Source organism: Acromyrmex echinatior, chromosome 8, assembly GCF_024713525.1.
Source record: "Acromyrmex echinatior isolate Ae372 chromosome 8, ASM2471352v2, whole genome shotgun sequence".
NCBI lineage: Eukaryota > Metazoa > Arthropoda > Insecta > Hymenoptera > Formicidae > Acromyrmex > Acromyrmex echinatior.
The window spans coordinates 12,891,398-12,918,669 of NC_141859.1; the positions used below are offsets into that span (position 1 = coordinate 12,891,398).

The 27,272-nt window shown below is 30.5% G+C and overlaps 1 pseudogene; it reads right to left on the reverse strand.

Annotated features, from left to right (window-relative positions):
• Positions 1-15,113: 15,113 nt before the first annotated feature.
• On the reverse strand, positions 15,114-19,084 carry LOC147908794 (uncharacterized; annotated as a pseudogene).
• Between the last annotated feature and the right edge of the window lie 8,188 nt (positions 19,085-27,272).

The following is a 27,272-nucleotide window of genomic DNA, read 5'->3' on the forward strand; positions in this document are numbered from 1 at the left end:
TGTTAGAATTATCATAGTATAATATATATACAATTTTCTATATTAGATATAAGTCGACATGTTAGTAATGTAAGTACTATAAGTATCTAGCTCTTTTTATTAGACAGAGCAAAAAGAGTTATCTTATGTGCAATGTTGTATTCATTTGTTGATAATATATTATCATAACCTAAAATGGCATTGGATGTAAGAAAAAAGTGTTACTACGGCTTCGTATCGATATAACTATTAATTAAAAATCTGTACTTTATGTATATTACATGTATATTACTTTTAGTACTGATGGTATATATTGGAACACGGCCTACATTGCATGTGTACATAATACAACTGTATTTCTAAGGTCCGATTCTACAAATATAAGATTAACTTCAATTACGGTTTATTTTTTTCTCAATTCTAAAATTGGAAAATTTTCCAAAATAAATTTTACATTTGTGGAACCGAACCTAATACACGTCACTGCTAAGATGGTAATGCAGGAAACGGAATAAAAATATCGATAATTAATCGATCGAATTTCCCACATGATCATATTAACTCAGAGGGCGTAAACATCTTATACATTGGAAATAAAAACCTGTAATATCGACCTTGATTAACTTCAGCTTTCGCTCCAGCATCCCCTTAAGGGGATGCTGGAGTGTCCTGTTTTATCATTAAATTTTAAAAACGCCTTTCTCGTAACTGTGTTTATGGATTGAAAAATCCTTCAATCACGCGCGGATGTGTATCTCAGGAGCGTTGCACTAAGAAATATGCTGCTACCTTCTAGCAAATTATCAATCTTTTACTTTCCTTAGTTTTCTGTGATGTCTTCTTTATTCAACATGCCTTCTTTATTCACATGTTGAATAAAGAAGACATCACGGAGTTATTGAAGTTAAGTCATTCCAGTTTAAAATTACGCATCTCGTTCTGTATCGACTCTTATTAGTCTTAAATTGATATTATCAGTATTCTATATTAAAAGATATTACATTTTGTGGCACATAAGTGGTCAGTAGCTCTTTGAAAGAAAACTGAATGTATTAAAATGTATAACGTAATGTATAAAAATAATAAAGTAAATATTTTAAAAGTACATAATATTTAGTAAAATGTATATACTTATTAATGTTCAATCACTATTATTAAGAAAATAATAATTATGTAGGAAGGAAAATATTTTTATGATAATTTTCATGTTGGAAGGTATGATAGCAGCATGTTTCTTATACTGTGACGCTCCTGAGATGCACGTCCGCGCGCGATCCAGTGGTTCAGCCGTCGACTGTTGAGCGGTTGTAAAGGAAAAATAGGCAGCACTTCAGAAATTGGCTCGAAATGTGTAACTAGTTCTGAGCACACTGAAGTACACATATAATTTCTATAATTTTATAAAAATATATTTAGAGTAATATGTCCATTAATAACGTTATTTATTTAAAAAAAAAATTAAGAAAAAAAGGAAAAAGCAGGATTGAACATAGGATCCTCAACATTCTGATCTCGCACCTAATGAGACCACACTGAGTTTTTGCAGACCGCCTCTATGAGCGTGGTACATAAATTACACGGAAAATCGTAAACTATATCTCGTTAACTATCACGTTTTGAAATCATTTTTGCTATTATATTAATGAGAAAGGTATATGATTAACTCTTTCACTTATAATATCGTGAGACTCGTAGTAAAGAAATCGGGCAAAACATAAGTATCATTGATGAGAGCCGTGGTACTTCTATCGGGCCAAACATAAACAATATGTTCCAGGTACGCGCCATCGTAACTAAAATCGTAGGGCAAAGGATTAATATAATTTGATAAAAATTATGTATTGTCTAGAATGTTGTCTTTCCTTCTTATGATATACGCCAAGCGACCGAGATCGTCGAGAAAATATTTTCGGTCGCTAGAAACAAGCGACCACAGAGAGAAGGACAGAGACAGACTCATTGTTTTGCTAGACGAGCCCAGTTCGGCGTGTCCGCGCGGAGATTCATCGATTACAATCGAAGCTTCTATCCGTTTTTGTTTTTTCTCTGTCTCGCTCTATCGAAATAACAGAAATTGAAAGAATTTTAAATCACGAACACGGTTGCCAGTTCTCCGTTTTTTTTTTGACAGACTTCGGTTTCTTGGACTAATATTCAATACTCCAGCAGATGTGAAAATCTCCAATTTTTGTCGTCTGCTGGAGTATTAAATATTAGTCCAAGCAACCGAAGTCTGGCAAAAAAAAACGGAGAGCTGGCAACCGTGTTTGTGAATTAAAATTCTTTCATTTTCTTTTTATTAAATTATATTAATCATATATCTTTCTCATTAACGTAGCAAAAATGCAAATGCAAAAATGATTTCAAAACATAAACATTGATGAGATATACAATAGTTTAAGACTTTCCGTGCGCTATATGTACCGTGTTCGTCGAGGTGATCCGCAAGAACTCAGCGTAGTCTCTGGCAAGAGTATCGTTAGGTGCAAGAATATTGAAGATCTTATGTTCGATCCTGCTTTTTCCTTTTTTCATAATTTTTTTTTTAGTAAATAACGTTATTAATAAACCTATTATTGTATTATATTACTCCAAATATACTTTTTATAAAATTACAGAAATTATATACGTGTACTTCAATGTGCTCGAAATTAATTGCGCATTTCTTAAATGCTACTTACTTTTCCTTCACAACCGCTTGACGCTTGACGGCCGAACCGTTCACGCGCGGACGTGCATCTCAAGAACGTCACAGTATAAGAAGCAGTATGCTGCGACCATACCTTCCAGCAAAATAAAATGAAATAAAATAAAATAAAATATTTTCCTTTCTACATAATATTATATTTTCTTAATAATAGTGATTGAACATCATAATAACTTAATGCATTTTACTGAATGTAATGTATTTTTAAAATATTACTTTATTATTTTTATGATACATTCAGTTTCAAAGGGCTACTGATCACATTTTTGTGTCACAAAATGTAATATGGAATTTTAGTTTACCGCTTCATATATCTGGTCATTTATTTGTATTTTTTTTTTTTTTAGTGGAATAAACCTGGAGAATGCATTTAAATGATGTATCAATAATAGAACTTCAAAGATAAAGAGAGTTTTTACAATAACGTAGATTTAGATACGGTGAACGCTTTTTTTTAATTAGTCGCTAAGGAGAAGATAATGTGACCATGATATCGATTACGTATCTTTTTTCTTAGAGTGAAAAATAAAAATTTTTTGTATGTATGTGCATATATATATATATATATATATATATATATATATATATATATGCATACATATATCGTTTTGCGTGACGCTGTATGTGTCAGAAAACAACGGCGTTATACGAGTCAATCAGCTGTAATCAGTATGACCCGCGTTCGCAATATCGTTGCCGCGCAACAGAACTGTCAATTCAGTGTAGTGTTTTACACACAACCATATATATGTATGTGTGTGTGTGTGTGTGTGTGTGTATTTATATAGTGTTTTGTGTCCACAAAATAGAAAAAAATGTAGTAGCAGAATATTGTCTGCCTTTGGTAAGAGAAGGTTATGGGTGCTTTCTAACAAGTGACTCAGTACAGTATCTCATTCTTGTATTGGCGAACAAGATTGTAATGATGCACCGTGTCACACTGTGTCTCTTGTTGGAAGGCACTCTAGAAGGTCAAAATTGCTTATTGTGATGTGTGTTTCTTGTTGGAAGGCATCTTATAAAGCCAGCATGGAAAAAGATAGCATCTTTATGTCATTCGTGAAAATATCACTTTTATTTATCATACAAATGATATAGTTATAAAAATAATTTGCGCTTTGTTTAATTAGATCCAATGTCAGAGGCGTTCATCGTGGGCTGATTATTTTTAATTTACTGCCAGAGGCGTTAATTGTGAGCTGGCTAGCTATAACAAAATGCCACAGCTGTAAATCGTGCTTTGGCTAGTTATCGATAAATGTCAGAGGCCTTCATCGTGGACTGACTATTTTTAATTTACTGGCAGAGGCATTCGATTATCAAATTTGGTGAAATACAATTAAAATCAACTTGTAGAATTTTGCGTCTGCAATTAAAGAAATGTGAATAGATGTATTGTCATGATGGAATCAAAAGCTGATTGCTTGACATGATCGAAACAAACAAACTAATGAAGAAAAAAAATTGAATATCAGTAAACAGTTTCTTTGAAACCTTACTTTTGTCTGAAACGTTTTTTCTAAAAACGTTAGGTAATAGTCTTATAGCACAAGAATGGCCGTAATTCAATCATAGAAGGAAACATGAATTATAGGTCAACATATTATATTTTGGCGTACTATGCATGCCGATACAAGTATAATTCATATTCCATTACGATTATAGTTATAGTCATCTTTATGTTCAGCTCCTAAATCCGGAGTCTTTTTGGACACCCTATATAATATATACGTTATACATATATATAACATATATTATACAGTCAATACGATGCCTACGTTTATGAAATATATATAAGTATATCATATTCAAAGCAAAATGTACACTTATAGGTCAATGTGTACGTTGACTAACAGCAAGTTACAATAAGTATATTTTTACTAAATATATTCTGACTGTGACTTAGATATATCTTCGGATGTAACCATGTATTTGAAATACATGTATATACGTGTAATGTTATAGCACTTTTTCCTTTATTCCCAATACCATTTTAACTTAGGATGTAACATGTATTGTCAGTACGTAAATACATTGCACATACATATGTAGCTATTCCATCTCTTTTTATTATGTTTAATGGGCCTTTTACAATTATAAACCATAAATCAGTCATAAGTAAGAAGTCAGAAAAATTGACTGTGATTGATCAATTTTTAGCTTCTGACTTCTGATTTGGAACTAATGGCTTATTGTAGAAGGCCCATAAAAGAGAGATAGAAGTTACTCATACTTAGCTGTTCATGCAGATATATAATATAGACACATTAGTGAATATTAGAATTATAATTTATGTGCATTATGATGTACACACAATACAAAACATAAAATATATTTCTAATTCATATTCACATACGTGTGTACCTACTTCATCTCTTTTTGTTATGTGTAACAAAAAGGTATACTGATCTTCTATTTTCTACGTTGAAAAAATAAAAAGAGATTTGTTTTTTTATGGTCACATATACAGATATTAGTGATATATGCTTTTATATTTTCAATATCAGAATATACATACAACTAACATAAATCAAAGCTAACGAGAATCAAAGATGATCGAACATAACATCTTAAAAAGATAATCAAATTACGAATTGTCTGATAAATCCTCATTTTATGTGTACAAATATATTCATTATATATATATATATATATATATATATATATATATATATGTATAGAGTATATATATATATATATATATGGATATTCATGAAAAAGAATTACATTATGTATGTGCAATGTCGTATTCATTTATTGAAACTATATTATTATTACCTAAAATGGCATTGGACGTAAGGAAAAAGTGCTACTACGGCTTCGTATCGATATAACTATTAAAGTTAAAAATCTGTACTTTATATATATTACAGATTTTTAATACTAGTGGTATATATCGGAATACGACCTACACTGCATGTGTACATAATACAAGTGTATTTCTAAGGTCCGATTCTACAAATATAAGATTATCTTCAATTACGGTTTATTTTTTTCTCAATTCTAAGATTGGAAAATTTTCCAAAATAAATTTTACATTTGTGGAACCGACCCTAATACACGTCCCTGCTAAGAATGTGGAGGATGCTATGTTCGATCCTGCTTTTTGCTTTTTTTCATAATTTTTTTTTTTTTATAAATAATATTATTATTAATGAACATATTACTTCAAATATATTTTTATAAAATTATAGAAATTATATGTGTACTTCAGTGTGCTCGGAACTAGTTACACATTTTGGAGTCAATTTCTGAAATGCTGCCTATTTTTCTTTTACAACCGCTCAACAGTCGACGGCTGAACCGCTGGCTCGCGCGCGGACGTGCATCTCAGGAGTGTTACAGTATAAGAAATATACTGCTATCATATCTTCTAACATGAAAATTAACACGACAACATTTTAGCATGAAAATTATCATGAAAATATTTTTCTTCCCACATGTTATTAGGTGTTGGAATTAATTCGTAGCGTTTTACAAGTGATGGGAAGTACTTTCATTAATGTATTTTTTAATGCTCATGTGAAATAAATAACATTCTTTCATTAAAAACGCTACGAATTAATTCCAACACCTAATATTTTCTTAATAATAGTGCAATAATTGAACATCATATTAATAAGTAAATACATTTTATTGAATATTATGTATTTTAAAAATACTACTTTATTATTTTTATGATACATTTGGTTTTCTTTCAAAGAGCTACTGACCACGCTTATGTGCCACAAAATATAATATCTTTTAATATAGAATACTGATAATATCAATTTAAGACTAATAAGAGTCGATACAGAACGAGATGCGTAATTTTAAACTCATGACTCAACTTCAATAACTCCGTGATGTCTTCTTTATTCAACATGTGAATAAAGAAGGCATGTTGAATAAAGAAGACATCACAGAAGACTAAGGAAAGTAAAAGATTAATAATTTGCTATAAGGTACGGAGCAAATTTCTTAGTGCAACACTCCTGAGATACACATCCGCGCGCGGTCCGGTGCAACTCAGCCGTCGAACATTGAGTGGCGGCGGCGGGGGGAAAGAAGGCGATGCTTCAAAAGTCGACCCAAAATTTAACATGTATTCCAATAACTATAGGAAGAATACCGAATCACTTTAATAGATAAATAAAAAATTATTTGTATATTGCATGTAAAGGCACATATAAAGGCTTTTTGATTTGTTAATTATAAAATTATATTGACATCATCCTTATAATTATATTAATTATCCTTGTAATTATATTAATCGCACTTTTGTGATTTGATTGATTATCAGAATTTTTCATTCGGATGATAATTATAAAAAAAACATTTCACAGAAAGTACTGATCGACGTAACATTATTACAGAAACATGATTTTTTTTTGGATTTTTTCTAAAGGTAAATTAAAACTTTTAGAAGTACACATATAATTTCAATAATTAAATAAAAATATGTTTAGCCTGTAATATATGTTTGTTAACAATGTCACTTATTTAAAAAAAAAAAATTATGAAAAAAGGAATTGATCATGAGATCTCTAACATTCAGATCTCGCATCTTACGCGTAAGACCACGCCGAGATTTTGCAAATCATTTCTATGAATGTGAAATATAATACTCAGGGAAAATCAATATCTCGTAAATTATCGTGTTTTGAAATTATTTTTGCTATTATATTAGGTGTTGGAATTAATTCGTAGCGTTTTTTAATGAAAGAATGTTATTTATTTCACATGAGCATTAAAAAATACATTAATGAAAGTACTTCCCATCACTTGTAAAACGCTGCGAATTAATTCCAATACCTAATACATAAATTGGAGGGATATATGATTAGCATAATTTATTAAAACTTATATGTTATCTATAATGTTCTTTCTCCTCTTAATTCTATACATTGAGCGGCCGAAATTTTCCAGAAAGCAGAATTTTGGGTCGCTGGAAACATGCAATCATAGAGAGAGAGAGAGAGAGAGAGAGAGAGAGAGAGAGAGAGAGAGAGAGAGACTCTGAAGGATAAACTCGCTGTTTCGTTCGACAAGCCCAGTTCGGCGTACGGAGTCTCGCCGATTACAATCGGAGTTTCTATCCTTTTTTGTTTTTGCTTTGTCTCACTCTGTCGTACTTCTGTTTGAATAATTCGTTCTGCAATTCAAGAATATGATTTCTATCCATTCTGGCATCATCGCTGATGCAGCAAGGACGCATGATTCCTTTTCTGAACAACGATCCTGATATATATTTCTATATATATAAGAATATATTATTATTATAGCGTTTCCAACCGATAATATATTGCTGGTTTACAATTACATTACAATGATTCAATCCATTTCTGTAATTAAATAGCGGTACTTCACTTGTGCGCGATAAGAGGAATGGCGCTTCTTACTAAGTCGACATTTCGACATCCGAGTCGAATCAAAAATGCTATATACAATAATTTCAGACCTTGCACGTTTAAAATAAGTAGCTGGCGGTTTACAAAAAACCTCAGAGAATAATACTATGTTTGCAGAAACGAGTTTTAATATAAAATCAATGAGTATTCGAAAATTCCATTTGTATGCTACGTCTGCTACGAGATTGCCGCTTGTCGTTTCGACATCCGAGCAGAAAAGAAGCTCAACCGAAACACACATCGCGTTCCGAACCTTAGTATATGCATGTGTAAATAATTCAGTAAATAAAGTTTAGACATGTGTTGTATATATGCACACACACACACACACACACACACACACACACACACACACACACACACACACACACACACACATACACACATACATACATACATATATATATATATGTTATTTTATATATATATGCATCAATAATTTACTAAATAAAATGTATGTAAAAGACAGAACAGTGTAATTAAAATAATTAGTTTCATTTGTATTCATATGTAAATAATATGGTATGTTTCTTGTTTAGGAAGAAATTATTTCAACAAAATTGAAATAACTAATATCATATTTATTTTATTATTTTTCCTCTCAAAAGAAAAAACTTTGACCAGGGCACGTTTATTGATATGGGCCTGAGTAGGTCGATAATTCAGATCATTTCTATGTTTCAGCAACGCACTTTTCATGAGCGCCGCTGTCGGAATATCGCGGAACTAAAATACTGCTCAGTTTCATGGCTTTACGTCAAATTCACTCGTAATATACAAACGAAATTTTTGTATACGCCTTTTTCTTATACTAAAACTCCTACCGCATTTCTAAAAGCATAGGATTCTTCGTTTAGATTTTTTGCAATTCGCCAGCTACTTTTTATGAACGTGCAAGATCTGAAACTCTTATATGCAACACATATTGTGATGTGTTGACTACAGAAGCCGATAGTAAAACTGTAAGTCTTTAATTTTCTTTCGTTTTTCGTATTCAAATAGCTGGCGATTTGCGTTGTTGTCAATACTTTAATTATGGAGAAGAAGTTTTCAATCCATAAACACAGTTACGAGAAAGGCATTTTTAAAATTTAATGATAAAACAGGACACTCCAGCATCCCTTTAAATTACGTATCAATAATAGAACTTCAAAGATAGAGAGTTTTTTTACAATAACGTGGATTTAGATACGGTGAACGCCTTTTCTTAATTAGTCGCTAAGGAAAAAATAATGTGACCATATCGATTATGTATCTGTTAGAGTGAAAAATAAAAATTTTTTGTATGTATGTGTATATATATATATATGTATGCATACATATATCGTTTTGCGTGCGCTGTATGTGTAGAAAACAACGGCATTATACGAGTCAATCAACTAACCAGTATGACCCGCGTCCACAGTATCATTGCCGTGCAACAGTACTGTCAATGTAGTGTAGTGTTCTACACACAATCATATATATGTGTGTGTGTGTGTGTGTGTGTGTGTGTGTGTGTGTGTGTGTGTATGTTTATGTATGTATATATGTGTATATGTATATATATATATATATATATATATATATATATATATATACATACACATATACACTATATATATATATATATATATATATATATATATATATATATATATAGTGTTTTGTGTCCACAAAATAGAAAAAATGTAGTAGCAGAATATTGTCTGCCTTTGATAAGAGAAGGTTATGGGTGCTTTCTAACAAGCCACTCAGTACAATACAGTACAATATCTCATCCTTGTATTAGCGAACAAGATTGTAATGATGCACCATGTCGCACTGTGTCTCTTGTTGGAAGGCACTCTAGAAGGCCAAAATTGGTTATTGTGATGTTTGTTTTTTGTTGGCACCCTATAAAGCCAGAATGAGAAAGGTTAGCATCTTTATGTTATTCGTGAAAATATCACTTTTATTTATCATACAAGTGATATGATTAAATTTATTGTTATAACAATAAATTGCGCTTTGCCTAATTATGATCCAATGTTCATCGTGGACTGACTATTTTTAATTTACTGCCAGAGGTGTTAATCGTGAGCTGGCTAGCTATAACAAAATGCCACAGCCGTAAATCGTGTTTTGGCTAGTTACAGATAAATGTCAGAAGCGTTTATTGTGGACTGACTATTTTTAATTTATTGGCATTCGATTATCAAATTTGATGAAATACAATTACGGAACTAATTTGTAGAATTTTGCGTCTGCAATTAAAGAAATATGAATAGATGTATTGTCATGATGGAATCAAAAGATGATTGCTTTACATGATCGAAACAAAGAAACTAATGAAGAAAAAAAATTGAATATCAGTTTTTTTGAAACCTTACAACTTTTGTCTGAAACGTTTTTTCTAAAAACGTTATGTAATGGCTTTATAGCACAAGAATGGCCGTAATTCAATCATAGAAGAGAACGTGAATCATATGTCAACGTATTATATTTTGACGTACTATGTATGCTGATACAAGTATAATTTACATTCCTTTACGATTATAGTTATAGTCACCTTTATGTTCAGCTCCTAAATCCGGGGTCTTTTTGGACACTCTATATATATATATATATATATATATGTTATACATATATATAACATACATTACACAGTCAATAATCACATGCATAATTTTCGTACGATGCTGTACGTTTATGAAATGTATATAAGTATATTATATTCAAAGCAAAATGTTTTAGCAAATGTGTTCACTTATAGGTCAATGTGTACGTTGACTAACAGCAAATTACAATAAGTATATTTTTACTAAATACACTCTGACTGTGACTTAGTTATATCTTCGGATGTAACCATATATTTGAAATATATATGTACATGTGTAATGTAATAGCACTTTTTCCTGTATTCTCAATACCATTTTAACTTAGGATGTAACATGTATTGTCAGTACGTAAATACATTGCATATATATATATGTAGCTAGTCCATCTCTTTTTATTATGTTTAATGGGCTTTTTACAATTATAAGCCATAAATCAGCCATAAGTAAGAAGTCAGAAAAATTGACTGTGATTGATCAATTTTTAGCTTCTGACTTCTGATTTGTAACTAATGGCTTATTGTAGAAGGCCAATAAAAGAGAGATAGAAGTTACTCATACTTAGCTTTTCATACAGATATAATATAGACACATTAGTGAATATTAAAATTATATTTTATGTGCATTATGATGTACACACATTACATAAAATATATTTCTAATTTATATTCACATACGTGTGTAGCTGCTTCATCTCTTTTTGTTACGTGTAACAAAAAGGTGTACTGATGTCCTCTTTTTTCTACGTTTAATAAAAAGAGATATGTTTTTTTATGATCAAATATACAGATATTAGTGATACATGCTTTTATATTTTCAATATCAGAATATACATTCAACTAATATAAATCAAAGCTAACGAGAGTCAAACGCAGATGAGTCAGACGTAACATCTTAAAAAAAAAGATCAAATTATGAATTCTCTGATAAATCTTTATTTTATGTGTACATATATACGTATTATATATATATATAATATATATATTTGTGTATATATATATACACATATGTTTGTGTGTGTGTGTGTGTGTGTGTGTGTATAATATATGTATACAATTTTAATATTGCATATTTAAACATAGGGAATGCATAAATAGCTTAGCACATAACTTCTATCTGCAACGTATGTATATTCACATTATAGTACACATATATGCAATATAATATTGCCTATATGTGTATTATATTTAAGTACACACACCACTAATATTTTAATATGATTAATTTCTACATCTTTTTATTAACGTAGCAAAATATGGTATAGCTATGTATATTATATGTGTAATATATCTATGTATAGCTAATACATATCACATTTTTTTTCTGACTTAAAATGACATTGTACGACAGGAAAAATGTTATTAGGCCCATGTGTCACTCCAATGTACACTCTATACTGAAAATCTATTATTACGTATTTTCAGTACTCGCAGTGAATATCGATATACAGTTGTAGTATCACTTTTTCCTATGATCAATATCATTTAGGATTTAGTCAAAACATATATTAACATATGTAACATATATTATTGTCAATATATGGACACGTGTTTCATATATATATGTATAAATGAATATGACATTGCACATACATAATGTAATTCTTTTTACTCTGTCTAATAAAAAGAGATAAATACTTATAGTACTTATACATTACTAACATGTCGACTTATATATCTAATATAGAAAATTGTATGTATTCGTATTATATTATGATAATTCTAACATTGTTATAACATATAACAAAACATTATTAGTGAATATAAATTATAATTATATTTTATATGTATTATAATGTACATATACACAATAATATACTCAAAATATAATTTTAATATTGCATATATCATTAATTCACTAACACGTTTATATGTCTTCACTAATATGTGAATAGTATAATATTTTTTATGTTATTGTGTGTATGCACATATATTATAATACACATAAAATGTAATTGTAATTCGTATTCATGAATGTCTTTTTATATACAACGTTAGAATTAAATTTTATATATCATTATACACATTATAATATAAAATTTTAATATTGCATAAAAATTAGACATAGTAAAAAGAGTTACATTATGTATGTGCAATGTCGTATTCATTTATGATAATATATTATCGTAACCTAAAATGGCATTGGATGTAAGAAAAAAATGCTATTACGGCTTCGTATCGATATAACCATTAATTAAAAATCTGTATTTTATGTATATCACAGACTTTTAGTACTGGTGATATATATTAAATACGGCCTACATTGCATGTGTATATAATACAACTAAATATGTATACAAGGTGCGTCCCAAAATTTTCCCAACTTTTGAAATAAAACAACAACGGTTTACTTTTTTTTTCAAATTCAAATTGTTTATTCAAAGTAGTCCCCGTCGGACTCAATACAACGTTTGGCACGATCTAAAAGCATTTCAAATGAGTGTTTTATGTCGTTCAAAGGCACGTCCTTCAGAATAGTGGTACAAGCCCTTTGGATGTCTTCTACGTCCACATACCGCTTTCCTTTCATGGACAAATGCATTTTGCCGAATAGGTAGAAGTCACAAGGTGCCATATCAGGCGAATACGGGGAATGGTTGATTGTTAAAATGTGATTTTTAGTCAAAAAATCAGTGACAAGTGTCGAACGGTGAGATGGCGCATTATCGTGTAACAAGCGCCAACTTCCTCCTTCGCGATATTCTGGCCGAATACGACGAATGCGGTGCACCAAACGCTTCAAAACGCTTACATAGAATACAGCATTAACTGTTTGGCCTGCTGGAACGAATTCTTTGTGCACAATACCCTTGGAATCATAAAAACTTCGATGGAATTTTCGTTAATTGTCGATTTTGGGCGACCTGTATGTGCGTCGTCATTTATGTCCTCACGACCGTTCTTGAATCGCGTATACCACTCATAAACACTGGCACGGGCTACACAATTATCACCATAAACTTGTTTCATCAAATTATGGGTTTCGGTAAATGTTTTACCAAGTTTAAAACAAAACTTAATATTGGCTCTTTGTTCGAAGTTCTCGTATCGATGTATACAACATACTGACACTTGAGACGCCATAACTTCGTTTCCACTGAACCAAATGTCATGAAATTTTTACTGGAAGTCAGCTAGGGATGTACCTTTCAAACGCGCAATCGAACACACGGATGGCGCCACCCGACCTATCTCTATTGAAAAAGTTTGGAAAATTTTGGGACGCACCTTGTATAATACAACTAAATTTCTAAGGTCCGATTCTACAAATATAAGATTAACTTCAATTATGTTTATTTTTTTTTCAATTCTAAAATTGGAAAATTTTCCAAAATAAATCTTACATTTGTGGAACCGACCCTAATACACATCCCTGTTAAGATGGTAATGTAGGAAACGGAATAAAAATATCGATAATTAATCGATCATATTTCCTTCATGATCATATTAACTCATAGGGCGTAAGCATCTTATACAATTGGAAATGAAAACCTGTAATATCGATCTTGATTAACTTCGGCCTTCGCTCCAGCATCCCCTTAACTAGTTTAATAATAAATTTTTTTTAGTCGTTTTCTAACCAATTTCTGATTAATTCTAACTAATTTTCTGAGAAAATTCTAAATAGTTTTAACTTATTCCTAACCAATTCCTAAGCAATTTTTATAGAAATATAATATTAGTATAGGCCAATTAATCGTTTATTTTGTGTATTGTAAATATATGTATTGCAAGTATTGTTATATCAATACTTTTAATAATCTAAATAATAATGATTAATTGGCCAGTATTAGATATTAAATTTCTGTAAAGTAGTTAATTTTCACTGTTATTTTTATTACGATAAGTGAAATTATTTTAAAAATATAATATCTTATCTGTTATTTTTGCATAGAGAACTTTCATGTTGCAGAAGACCGAATTACACTCAGAAAAATGTTTGTTATTTATGATTATAATTGTATAATAAAGTAATATTAGGAACTCCATTTTTACAATACATAATTATGTGTGCGTGTTATTACTACTGTGTTATATATATAATAATTTTATATATATTTTATATATATGTAATAATTTTATTATATATATATTATATATATTCTATCAATTATGAAAAAACCATGTACTAAAACTTGTGATTTCTTCCATTGTGTTTATTGTCACAATATTTTATAATATTGTATATAATTTACATTTTATATATAAATCCCGTTTATACATAAAACATAATCATATAATATATACAGTTATATATATAAATATAATTTATATAGTTGTGATGATCGTAATTCAATGTTGAAGCAGCAATACACACACACACACACACACACACGCGCGCACACACACGCACACACACACGCACGCACGCACGCACGCACGCACGCACGCACGCACGCACATACACATATATTGATGAAATACACATAATATCCATCCAAACTTTAATTTATTGTTTGTGTTAATATTCTTCAGCGTGTAATAACGCTGAAGCATAATATTCCTCAATTTGTTCGCCATCTTTTATTCGAACTATTGAAATTACAATAATTTTACTATTAATGTCATATATACAAGAAATTATCATGGAAGTGATATATTTTTTGTTAATTTCCATTCTTGTAAATTACTTGATAACAGTAGATACATACATCTCATTTTTTGCCAAACACACCCTTTAATTTCAAAAGTATCATTTTGTAACGAATTATATATTTCAGTTATTTGTACTATCAAATCATTTTTCAATAATACGATATTATTAGGTATTTTGGAACTTATTATAAATTTTTTATGATTAACTTTAAGTATAATAGGTTTACCATTGCAATCATTTTTCTGTTTTAAAATTGATGTATTAGTGGAAATTAGACTTGCTTTTGAAATATTTTCAATTTTATAGAGACGTCGGCACACTTGTGATAGAGGACGATTTCCTGTTCGGATCATTTTTCTTATTTTACCTAACATATTTTCACAAGGAAACGCTGATATGTTATCTAATGTACAATTAAAAAATTTTACATCATTAATAATATGAATTACATTATGTACATTAATAGTGAAAGAAGAAGTACCGCAAAGAGATGCCATTATATCAAAAAAGCTATTTAGATATTTTTTAGCTTCATTAATAAATAACTGAAAAAATTGTGATTTGTACAGTATTCTGAAATGTGTTAAGCAATAGTGTTTATATATCTGAATATTGAGAATTTTTTTAAATAATACAGAACTAATATATAATAAAATAAATCTTAATTCTGATGCTTTTAATTGAGTGATTGGTTTACGAGGCTTGCGTTGGAATTTACATGGTGTCCATTGTTTTATATAGTCAATTCTTTTATACGCGACGATGAGATGGTTTTAATTTTGTGTCTGTATGATCGAAGTAACCAAAAATCCAAATATAATTTCTTCATTATTCCTAAACAAGCATGTAATCAAACGGAAAACATGTTATCATATCTATTAGTAGTTTAATATTCAATAATAGTGAATGTCCTATGTAATGACATGATTAACGTTGGTTATGAAATGATATATTTGTTCTTTTCTCACAATTTTTATCGCATGGATATATTACTTTTTTATAAATTTTCTTTTTATCAGAAATAATAATACCATACGTTTCGCATCGTTTACAAGGACCGTATCCACCATGGTCTATGATTGATTAAAAAAATTTTCGTGCTAGTGTATCACAGATAAAATTATGTATTTTAATTTAAATTTTCCTTTAATTATTAATTTTTTCGACATTAATAAATTAATTTTTTCTATAAATTCATTGAAAAAGTAATTACTTACAGGTTTGCTATTTCCACTATGAATCACCACACAGAATGGACTATATATATAAGACTTACAAATTATTTTACATAAAATAGGCCAAAATTGTTTCGAACTAGAATTAAACAATGTCCATCAACATTAAATTGTAAGAAGACATCTGACAAATAATGAAAGTCAGGAAGAAAATGTTTAATAAAATATTTTTCTAACCCAAAATAAATAAATTCACCAGCTGTTCCGATCATTGTACGTATGTTGTAAGAAGCTTGATTAATACAATAGATAAAAACGTTTTTGCACACTTAGACAAATTAGGATAACAATTACGATGTAAAATATTTAAAAGTTCTTCCAAATTATTTTGATTTATATTACATTTTATAGCCCACTTACGTATATCATTTATATCTTTTATTTTATAATCTTCATTAATTTTTGCTTCCTTTTCATGATATATATGTTCAATTTCTTCATAATTATCATTAATTTTTACTTCTTCTCCATGATATTCAATTTCTTCATAATCATCATTAATTTTTACTTCCTCTTCATGGTATTCAACTTCTTCACACACATAATCATCATTACTTTTTACTTCCTCCACTTCATGATATTCACTTTCATTCTTCTGTTGTATATGCACTATGTCATCGTTCGAATAAAAAATATCTGTATCGATCTGTATATATAACAAGTTCAATCTTCATTTGAATCAATATTACTATATTGTGAATAGAGATGAAAATGACTAAATTTTATGGAAATTTACTCAGTAAATTGCAGTAAATTAATCAATAATTTTTGGAGGCTAGTAAAATGGTAATTTTAAAAAAATTGTAAAAATGAAATAATTTGATAATAAAAATATTTAGTCCTTAGCCATTAAATGAGAGTTATAATAAAATGAGAATTACAATTTAATGCATGAAATTGTAACTCTCACCTTGTTATAACTCTCATTTTGTAATAATTGATTTGTTACGTCCAAACCCTTGGAAATTTGGTCAAGGAGACAATGAGGGAGAATGGAGAGGGAAGGGAGGTATGGAAGGACGGTTAGACTCAATCTCACAAAGGCGAATACCTGTAAGTCACACGCACCTTTTCGGTCCCGGAATATGAGTCAACGTCCCGAAGGGCGCTATGACATCTGAGGGACAGTGCGAACGTCGGTCCTACTTTTTGGATCAAGGAACTTAATCCTTTTGACTCGGATTGGACCTCATGCGATCTCAGGTGTTTAAAGGGAAGTGAATGCGAGAGGTGATTTCAATAACAGACAGCTGGGAAATATACTAAGTTACATTTATTAATAAATAATAAAAAGAAGGAATATTAAAAATTTTTATACATAATAAACCCTTTTTTTTTACATAAGAATAAGAAATTTGTACATATACTTAATACATTATGGAGGCGTGCGTGCGTGCGTGCGTGCGTGCGTGCGTGCGTGAGAAGAGGAAAGGGTTAATAAGTATTGGAGGCGAGGAAAGTGGTGCAGGAGCACATCGGGAGGTGCTTGTAAAGAACAATGTAAGGGGTGGGGTTTCTTGGGATACAAACTATGACTATTCTATCCCCTTCGTTGAAAGGAAACGAATATAGTCTAAATAGCCGATCCCAGTCGATCGATTCGGGATTCGATTGAAAAGGAGAAGTTGGGAGCTGATTCAAGAGAGGAGGGAGAGGAAATTCTTCTTCGAGAGAAGGAGGGAGAGGGAATCGTCCTTCGAGAGGAGGAGGGGAATAGTTTAGGATTTCCCAGATAGCAAGATCGATGACAGGAAGAGAGGAGAGGTCTAAGGATTGTGTCTGTTCTAATAGTGAGTAGGAGACCTCGAGAAATTGGTTATCTGTCGGTTGTGGCGGCACGATTGTGACTTGGCCAAGGGGATGGTTCCGCCTACTCCTCCGGACATAAGAAGTTCGTCCCCGTTTTTTAATGGATGTACTATGGATGCACTACAATCCGAAGAGTTAAAATAAAATATATATATGTTTCATCGGAAACGCGCATAAGTGAATATAAATGTGTTTCCATGCAGGGAGACGAGGGGATGAACCGGAAGGAATGGCGACTTATTGGTTAGCTGGCTGTCTCGAGATCTCGGGTATGTGACCGAGGAGGTCCGTCGTCCGCGGAGAGCGCCAGAAGGGCAGTCGCAGTGGCGTATGCCTGATGATTCCAGCGACGATTTCCCACAACTTCGCACTCGTATGAAACTGCGAACTGGTGTGATTAGCGCGGGTTCTGGTGAAATTTCCGCACTGCCCGCAACAATAGATCGCGAATTTCACTGACGTGAACCGGGTGGTTTCGAGTTTTGTACTGACGCTCTGCGCTTCCGCGAGACCTCTATTTATACCCCCAAAAAAAGCGTTGTGCCCTTTGTCTAGGATGCAAAAGTTAGTTGCAATGTCACGCAAGATTTACGATTTTTATAGCGTCCTATCGTTGTTAATCTAAAGTACATCGTTAGAGGAGTTTCGAGAAGAAAAGAAGTGATTTACGTTTTTTTTTAAAGAGCCAAGATTGCTCCAGACGGATGACGAATTCTGTTATTCTCGCGGAAAATATGGCTAGGTAAACAGATGGTTACCGTGCACAACTAGTTTTGCGTACAGGGCAACCATTGTTAGTCGTGAGTCTAATCTTAGATAACGCTACCGTGGGAAGTTATCCCATGCGTTTTAAGCGCGTGGCCTGTTTTCCTAAGATGAAATTGTTGGTCAGTCTGGGACGACAAAGCTTAGATTTTTATTATTGCGTGATTTCGATGCATTTATAATGTTTTTTGCAATCGTGTCTCTTTTCGGGCCTGCATTAAGGTTATTATTCCTTTCGGGTTGATTGATGTTTACGAATTTTCGCGGAGCCTGTCCGATCCTTCTGTCAGACTGTTATCAGAAGATTCCACTCGAGTCTCGCAAACGCCAACCATAGTCGCGATATGGAGCCGAAGAAAAGAATCGTGGCGTCTATAGGACGCCTAACAGATTATTACGATCATTTTTTCTACTTTTTCTTCTTCTTTCATATTTGTATCACATTGTTTTCCTCTAATTTCACTACATTTTGAACGTTTACTTTATATTAAAAAGAAAAGAAACATCATAATAAATTATAATAACAGATAAAAAATAGTTATTAAAAATAATTTTTGTACATGATATTGTAGATATAATTAAATTAAAGTAATATATTAAACTTTACGAATTTGATGTGTCATATACAAATTAAAAATTAGATATTACAAGATATTAGGAAATATTTACATGTATTAGGTGTTGGAATTAATTCGTAGCGTTTTACAAGTGATGGGAAGTACTTTCATTAATGTATTTTTTAATGCTCATGTGAAATAAATAACATTCTTTCATTAAAAACGCTACGAATTAATTCCAACACCTAATAATATATAAGTTACGCATATCTTTCTTACAGCTGCTTTTATATATTTATATTTTCTTTTTCGTTCTCTTGCTGCTGAAAAAACGTACATCCATTTTACTTAAATTGTTTAAATATTTATAATTGCACGTTTCACCGCCACGTTGAGAATTAACAAGGTACATCAAAAATATCAGCAATCTTTTTGAATAATCTATCGAAAGCTTAGAAGAGGAAAAATGATCAATTACTATGGTAACAAACTTTACTTCGACTGTTAATCATCATTGTGAATAATTTCAATAAATATTAAAAAACGGAATAATTCTTAGTGAATATTAATAAAATGAAATTTTTAAATTAAATTAATTGAATTTATTAGTGATAAGAAAAAGAAATCTGTTGATTACGTTCCGAGTAATTGAATATTTTTTGATGAGAAAGAAGGAACATTAAAAACTCCTTTCTTATCACCACTATACACGACCAAAAAATGTCAAGAGTTTCATAATGTTGTAAAAGCACAAGAAAGAAATCCAGACAGCAAATGGTCTTCATGTGCCATTTTAATTAAAGGAGAAGCAGGTATATTTATATGAAAATATTGACTTAACCCCTTCAGATCTGGCGCACATTATTTATAATGTACATCAAATTTGGAATCATATTCCGTTGAAATTATTTAATTCTATCGACATTATCGAAGATTAGACATAGAAATTAATTGTTTAGTAAATATTTATATAAATTACTTATTAAATGCATACTTATCAAATTTGAATTAAAAAAAAATGTTTAACTATTTTTTTTTATTCTAATAATTCGAACACTGAGAGAAAGGATTCATTACAAATTTTACCAAGGTCAGCGATAAATTTTGTGATACTGTGTCTTTAATTTTTATAGATTCTTATGAAAATGCAGCGATTGGATCGTTTAAAAAACAAAAATTATACTTTTACAACGGAGTGTAATAGTGATTGTGCAGAAAAAATTAATAAACTTACTGACCAAATTGTGTCTGCGAAATTGGCGTATCACTTGGTGGAAATTCACTAAACATGAAGAGTTCTGAGCTTATTTTCGATAGTTCTATAGTTCTATATAAGTTAAACAAAGTTCCGGCCATTAAAACCGAGAAAGCCGAACTACAAAATGATAGGTCAGGTTCACACATCACTTATTTTGCCAAAAAAGGTCCAAAACCACATTTTCTTGTAGGAATTGAAAAGTTACATAGTTCTGTGAAGAGTTCTGGTGACTAACATTGTTAATTTAATTTTTAAACAATTTTATTACCTACAAAATGGCCATTACGAGAAAAAAGATACGCTAAGCGATTATCGACAGTGCTGTGGGATATATGGTGTTTATCGTGTAATTCTAAATGTATACTAACTAGTTTCGAGGAATTATGGTGATAGAAATAATTTATTGATTTTTTAAACAATTGTTAAACCTCGAGAAAGGCTCTATTCGGGCAACATGTATGATACGCTGGCCGATTTCCGAGTTCTGTGCCACATATGATGCTTATCGTGTAGCTGTGAATGTTTCCTATTGTTTGTAATAACAAACTATACACTCTAATATACATATATTTATAATACGTTTAAGTTAAGATGAGTGAGGAAGTATGTGCAATTTAGTTCTAAAATGTATCTAATGAAACGTTTCGAAATTCTTTATAATTTATACGCTTTAATATGTAATTAATTCTGACTATTGTGTATGTGTATATTATCGTCATGGTATAACGGCGATCTACTGAGATATTATTTCCCTAAGTAGTTACTGAATTTTGCCATCTAATAGTGTTGTAAATGTTAAAAAGGATCATCTTTCATACACTGATTATAGCACCACATTCTCCTGTATAATAGTTATTAGGTGTTGGAATTAATTCGTAGCGTTTTACAAGTGATGGGAAGTACTTTCATTAATGTATTTTTTAATGCTCATGTGAAATAAATAACATTCTTTCATTAAAAAACGCTACGAATTAATTCCAACACCTAATATATTCATCTCGTATTTAGCGTAATCCAGAACCACGACGTGGGCGTGATGAAATTATGGTTCCTTTTTTTTGTTTTTATTTTTTAATTTTTGGTTTCTTATTTTTTTTATTTTTTTTAAAACTTTTTATCTCTATAATGTGTTCCCTTTAACTCGCAGAGTTATCGCGTAGAAAGTAACGCGTACAATACTGAATGTCTTAACTGTTATATTTTTTAATCAAATTAAATCGAAAATATTGCTACCTGAAACTGAAATAATAATATGTTATAATAATATGATATGGTAATATGTTATGAAATAATAATATGATATAATAATATGTTAATGTATAACTTATTCTGTACTCTTAAGTTGGTTATCCTTTTGTTTTATCTTCGCATATAGTAGCACATGTGGCATTACTATATATTTTTTCGGTGATATTTGTATTCGTTTTAATTGTAAATCGTCGTATTCATACCACGATATATTCATGAATATTACTGCCGTATAATGATCTCGCTCGATCCATATAGTGTACAACACCTCTAAGAATATATTCGTTACCTACTGAAATATTTTTTGAAATGTTATTCAAATTATATGTCGTAGCTTTCAGTCCTACATTTTTTAGGTAATCAGTGTTTGTTAGGATACTTGTATCTACTATAATTTGTGGGCCCTATTCCTCTGTTATATTGCACAAATTATTACACTTTACGCAACACTGTTTCGGTGTAATTGCATCGTTGCAACTATCTCTTGTATGTATTCAAGTCCTTTCTGTAATATCACGTTTACATTTATGCTTAGTGTTACGAAATTTCTCTCATTCGAATAATCACACGTTTTACATTTTTTTATTCTATGTACGCTCGGAGAGAAAAGTATACTCGGCTAGGTGTGCAGCATTACACATGACGTCCAGTGATTGGAAGCGTCTAGTATATTTATACTGCTCGAATAGTGACAAATTTATCAAAAGGGATGCTCTTGCTATATATTTCTTGTTATCTTTCCTTGAGATACGATCTATTTTTGCTAACTAAGAAACAATCATCTATGTCTTGAGTATGGTATTTATATTCTGCATCCATATCTATCATGTGTGCAGTAATATGGAGAAGAGCATCGAAAGCACATTTCGTACCATTACGGTTTTGCCTCGTAATTTTACATGTTGACACAAATTACCGTTTTGCATTATTGGAATGAAAACCGTATCTGTTGATTCGACGCTTTCCCATTCGGAACACTTGTCCAAGTAAGATTTAATTTTTTAACATTATATTTAACATTATTCTTTTTAACAGACTTTTTATCTTTGTTTATCAAACATCCAATTTTCTTGATAATTCAGGGATCATTAGAAATAAAGCCTGATGTATCATTAGAAATAGAGACTAATGAGTTCGATTTTCTGAAATAGGCTTGAATGTTGTGAGAGTCGTCATTAATGGAGTCTGTACTGTTCAAATTATTTATTACAGAATTATCTGTTATTTCGTTAATATAGGAAAGTGAAATGGACGTAACGGATTTATTTGTTACTTCGCTATTATAGGAATTGGATGTAACAGAATTATTTGAAATATCGGAATGTTCATCGGATTCGTGCACATATACTATATCTGATCCTGTTTCGGAGATGTTTTGAATTCTGATCTAGTCAAAGAAGCGTTTGCGGCGTAATCTAAACGCAATCTTCCATCCAGATAATCGAGATGACTTGCTACAAATTTATCGACTCTTATCGGAATACAGCCTTTGAAAAGTCGAATTTTATATTCAGCGTAAAGTGATTCGACTGAAGAAGATGTTGATACTTCTGTTCCAGTTTTAAAATAAGAACGCATTACACCTGTCCACAGCTGTCCATAGTTTCTTCCGTATTAAAAAAATTTGGTATAATAAAAACTACTGAGGATTTTCTCGATAAATCAGATGAAAGTTATTCTTTTATAGAGCTTTGTTCTAAAGATGGCACAAAAGCATTTAAACTTATTATTTCTGATGAAAATTGGGACCGTATAAAACCTGTCGCAAGACGATACAATGATCGACGATATTTAAAATTAAATGGTCACCCGGTGAATGGTCACATATTTTCGCAGCGAAAATATGGGAATAATCAAAACTTCCTTGTGCCTTTACATTTAAGAACACAGTGGTTTTTCCGAACCTAAACGCAAAATATTTTGTACTATTTAACGCCATATGTAAAAAATGCAAAGCAATATTATAAAGCAAAATGTTAAAAAAACCATGCGATGGGCAAGATTGTACTATTTTCGATTGTACTCTGGATTTAATGATAAAATTATTCATATCAAAAAGAGACAGTTAAAAGATTCTCTTCGCCAAAAAATAGCTGGTCAATTGATAAACAGATAGAAAACAACATGCAACAATTTGGCGTACTGAGGAGGCTAATAAGATTATGACTTATGATTTGAGGATAAAGATCCACCAATTTTATATTCGTCGAACATCTTGCGTAAAGCCAAGCAGAATTGGATAATCGTCTAGGTATCGTCGATTGTGATCCAATTTGAAATTTGCAAATATTCAAATATTTGAAAAGGATCAATACATGAAATAGATCTAGATCCATTTTATATTAGGTGTAGTAAAAAGAAATCCATTATTTTTCCAATAGATAGCTTTAGTAATCTGTATGTCTACGCGTGATACAGATTACTAAAGCCATCTATTGGAAAAATAATGAATTTCTTTTTACTACACCTAATATATATAATTATTGGCCTCGAAACATTGTATCTTTGTTAAGTGAATCGCAAAATACATATATTCTTCCTTCCAAATGCAAATTACTTGAATTATGTAATGAGACGCGACCATCCTCAACATTAATCAATGTTGTGACATTGCAATTGCATAGCCGAGTGGTATTGGATTGACCATCTCAATTCTCATAGAACTAAGCCGTGTTTAACGATAGTTCGTCACATTAATAATACAAAGAATATAAAGAACCAATTGTATATTGTATCATAGTCAAACATTAAGTTTAAAATATTAGTCGACAAAGAATTTGTCATGTATCACAAGTTCGACGTTCAAATGACACAGTACCAGCGGTGACTCCTAATGCTTCGTGAATCTATGTATTATTTTATTAAAATATTATTAGATAGTCGAATATATGTAGTAACTGGTATAGAATTTATTTTTTCGAGTCTCTTAATTTCGTCTGTAAAAATTCGAAACTGAAAAATGAATTTACTAACCCCAATCTTTCCTATGCCTTGGACATGATGCCTTCAACCGTGTTGTTTCGAACATTGCGTTGAGCATATGAATCACCGGATAATGCAGAATGTATGTAAAATTGGCGAAGAATTTCAACAATTTATGACTACAATGAACACCATGGTTCATTATTTACTACATCAAAATGATTTATTGTAGATTACCTAATCCTGTTGAAAATTCTTGTAAGTTTTGTAGCAGATCTTAAAAGAGTTGTATGTGATCAATCAAGATTACTACATGAACATACATGATCATATAAGAATCTTATATAATCTTATATATTGTACGTCAAAATTCTATCAATAATAAATGTGATGCGTTAAAAAAATTGCGTGAAATTTATGATGAAACTTCAATCATAGAGTATAAATTAGTAATGTACGCTTCTGATCAAATTGTATAGAATAGCTAGACCAATAGTAAACCAGTAGTATTCTTTGCTGCAAATTCTTTAAAAAGTTCTTGTGAGATCTTCCAAGAAAATTTTCACATACGAATTTCGGACAGGAACATACAAGAATAAAAATATACGATACCTGTAGATAAATCAAGAATCTTGCAATTATGTTACATGAATCTTATAAGCATGTTACATAACTCTTACACGTATGTTAATCTTGCGCAGGTTACATGAATTTTGCGCGTATGTAACGTAAATCTTGCATGAATATAATTGGAGTGTCATTATGAAACTATTACAAGAATACTACTGGAATTTTGTGTAATTTATTGCTCATATCCCAAATAAAATGGAATGGAACAAGCAAGGAGTTGAGTGGGTTTTAAAAGAATTCATTTTGGCTAAAAATTAATTCTTTTGACACAAATTGAATAACGGCTTCTTGACTAAATCAAACTTAATTTGGGAAAAGAAATGCCTATGCCAGTTATTATGGCGAAATTACAATTTATCAGATCATTAAGACAGTGATAATTTACGTTTCGACTTTTTATACATTCATCTTCAGTATTCTAACAAATTTTTTAATTTTTCTTAATTCTTTTTCATTTCATATATTCAAGTTTCTATTTATTCAATAATTCCATTTCGTTTACTGGGATGATTAATGTCTTTATTATTTTGGAGCGATCATGTAAAGAAATTATTTCTTAAGAGTATCTTATTAGGCAAAATTAGCAATTAAAATCTTTTCATTGCGATATAAATCATCGTATACGATTCGTGTCAGATTCTTGTATTAACTTAGGAAAATAAATTATTCTGTAACTATATGTCTCTTAAGATTGATAAATAATCTTTCATGAAACACTTTAGAATAAATCATACATAATTAATACCATATTCTTAGATGATCTTGTAAAGAAATTAGTTTGTAAGAGTTTCTTATAAGGCAAGATCTTTTCATTGCGATGTAAATCATCATGTACGATTTATTCCAGATTCCTAAGGTCATTAAAGATTACTAGTGAGATTCATGAACAAATTATATAAGATTCTTATATGATCATGTATGTTCATGTAGTAATCTTGATTGATCACATACAACTCTTTTAAGATCTGCTACAAAAAACTTACAAGAATTTTCAACAGGATTAGGTAGTCTACAATAAATCATTTTGATGTAGTGAATAATGAACCATGGTGTTCATTGTAGACCACATAATCTTTCTTACGATCTTCAAAATAATTATTCATTGTAGTAATTATTTAGAATATGGTCCCTCCCCCATCCATCTAAAACCTTAATAAAAATATTCTCATTCTACGTATTTTTATTCAAAATGAAAGGAATCTGACAGAAAAACGCGGCCTCATGAATCCTTATCATCTCATAATTATCTATTTTCTAAAAATAAATATTTTAAAATATAGCAAAACTAAAATAATCCCGACAATTCGTAGTATAAAACTGTGTAACAATTAATCTAAAAGTTCTTAAGTAAGATATTAAGAAGATATTAAGTAAGATATTATTGTTTTAATTAAACAATAGAACCTGTTGTGAATATTTAAATACATACATCAAAAGATTACTTTTATCAAACCCTTCGTCGCTTGTTAATCGCTTAAAAATTTCCACTAAGTTACCGTATTGCGACAATATAATATTAATTTTGGAAATGTCTTAATGTCTTCCTTAACAATTTTTTATTAATAAATGTGTAATAACATTAAATTTATGTGTAATAACA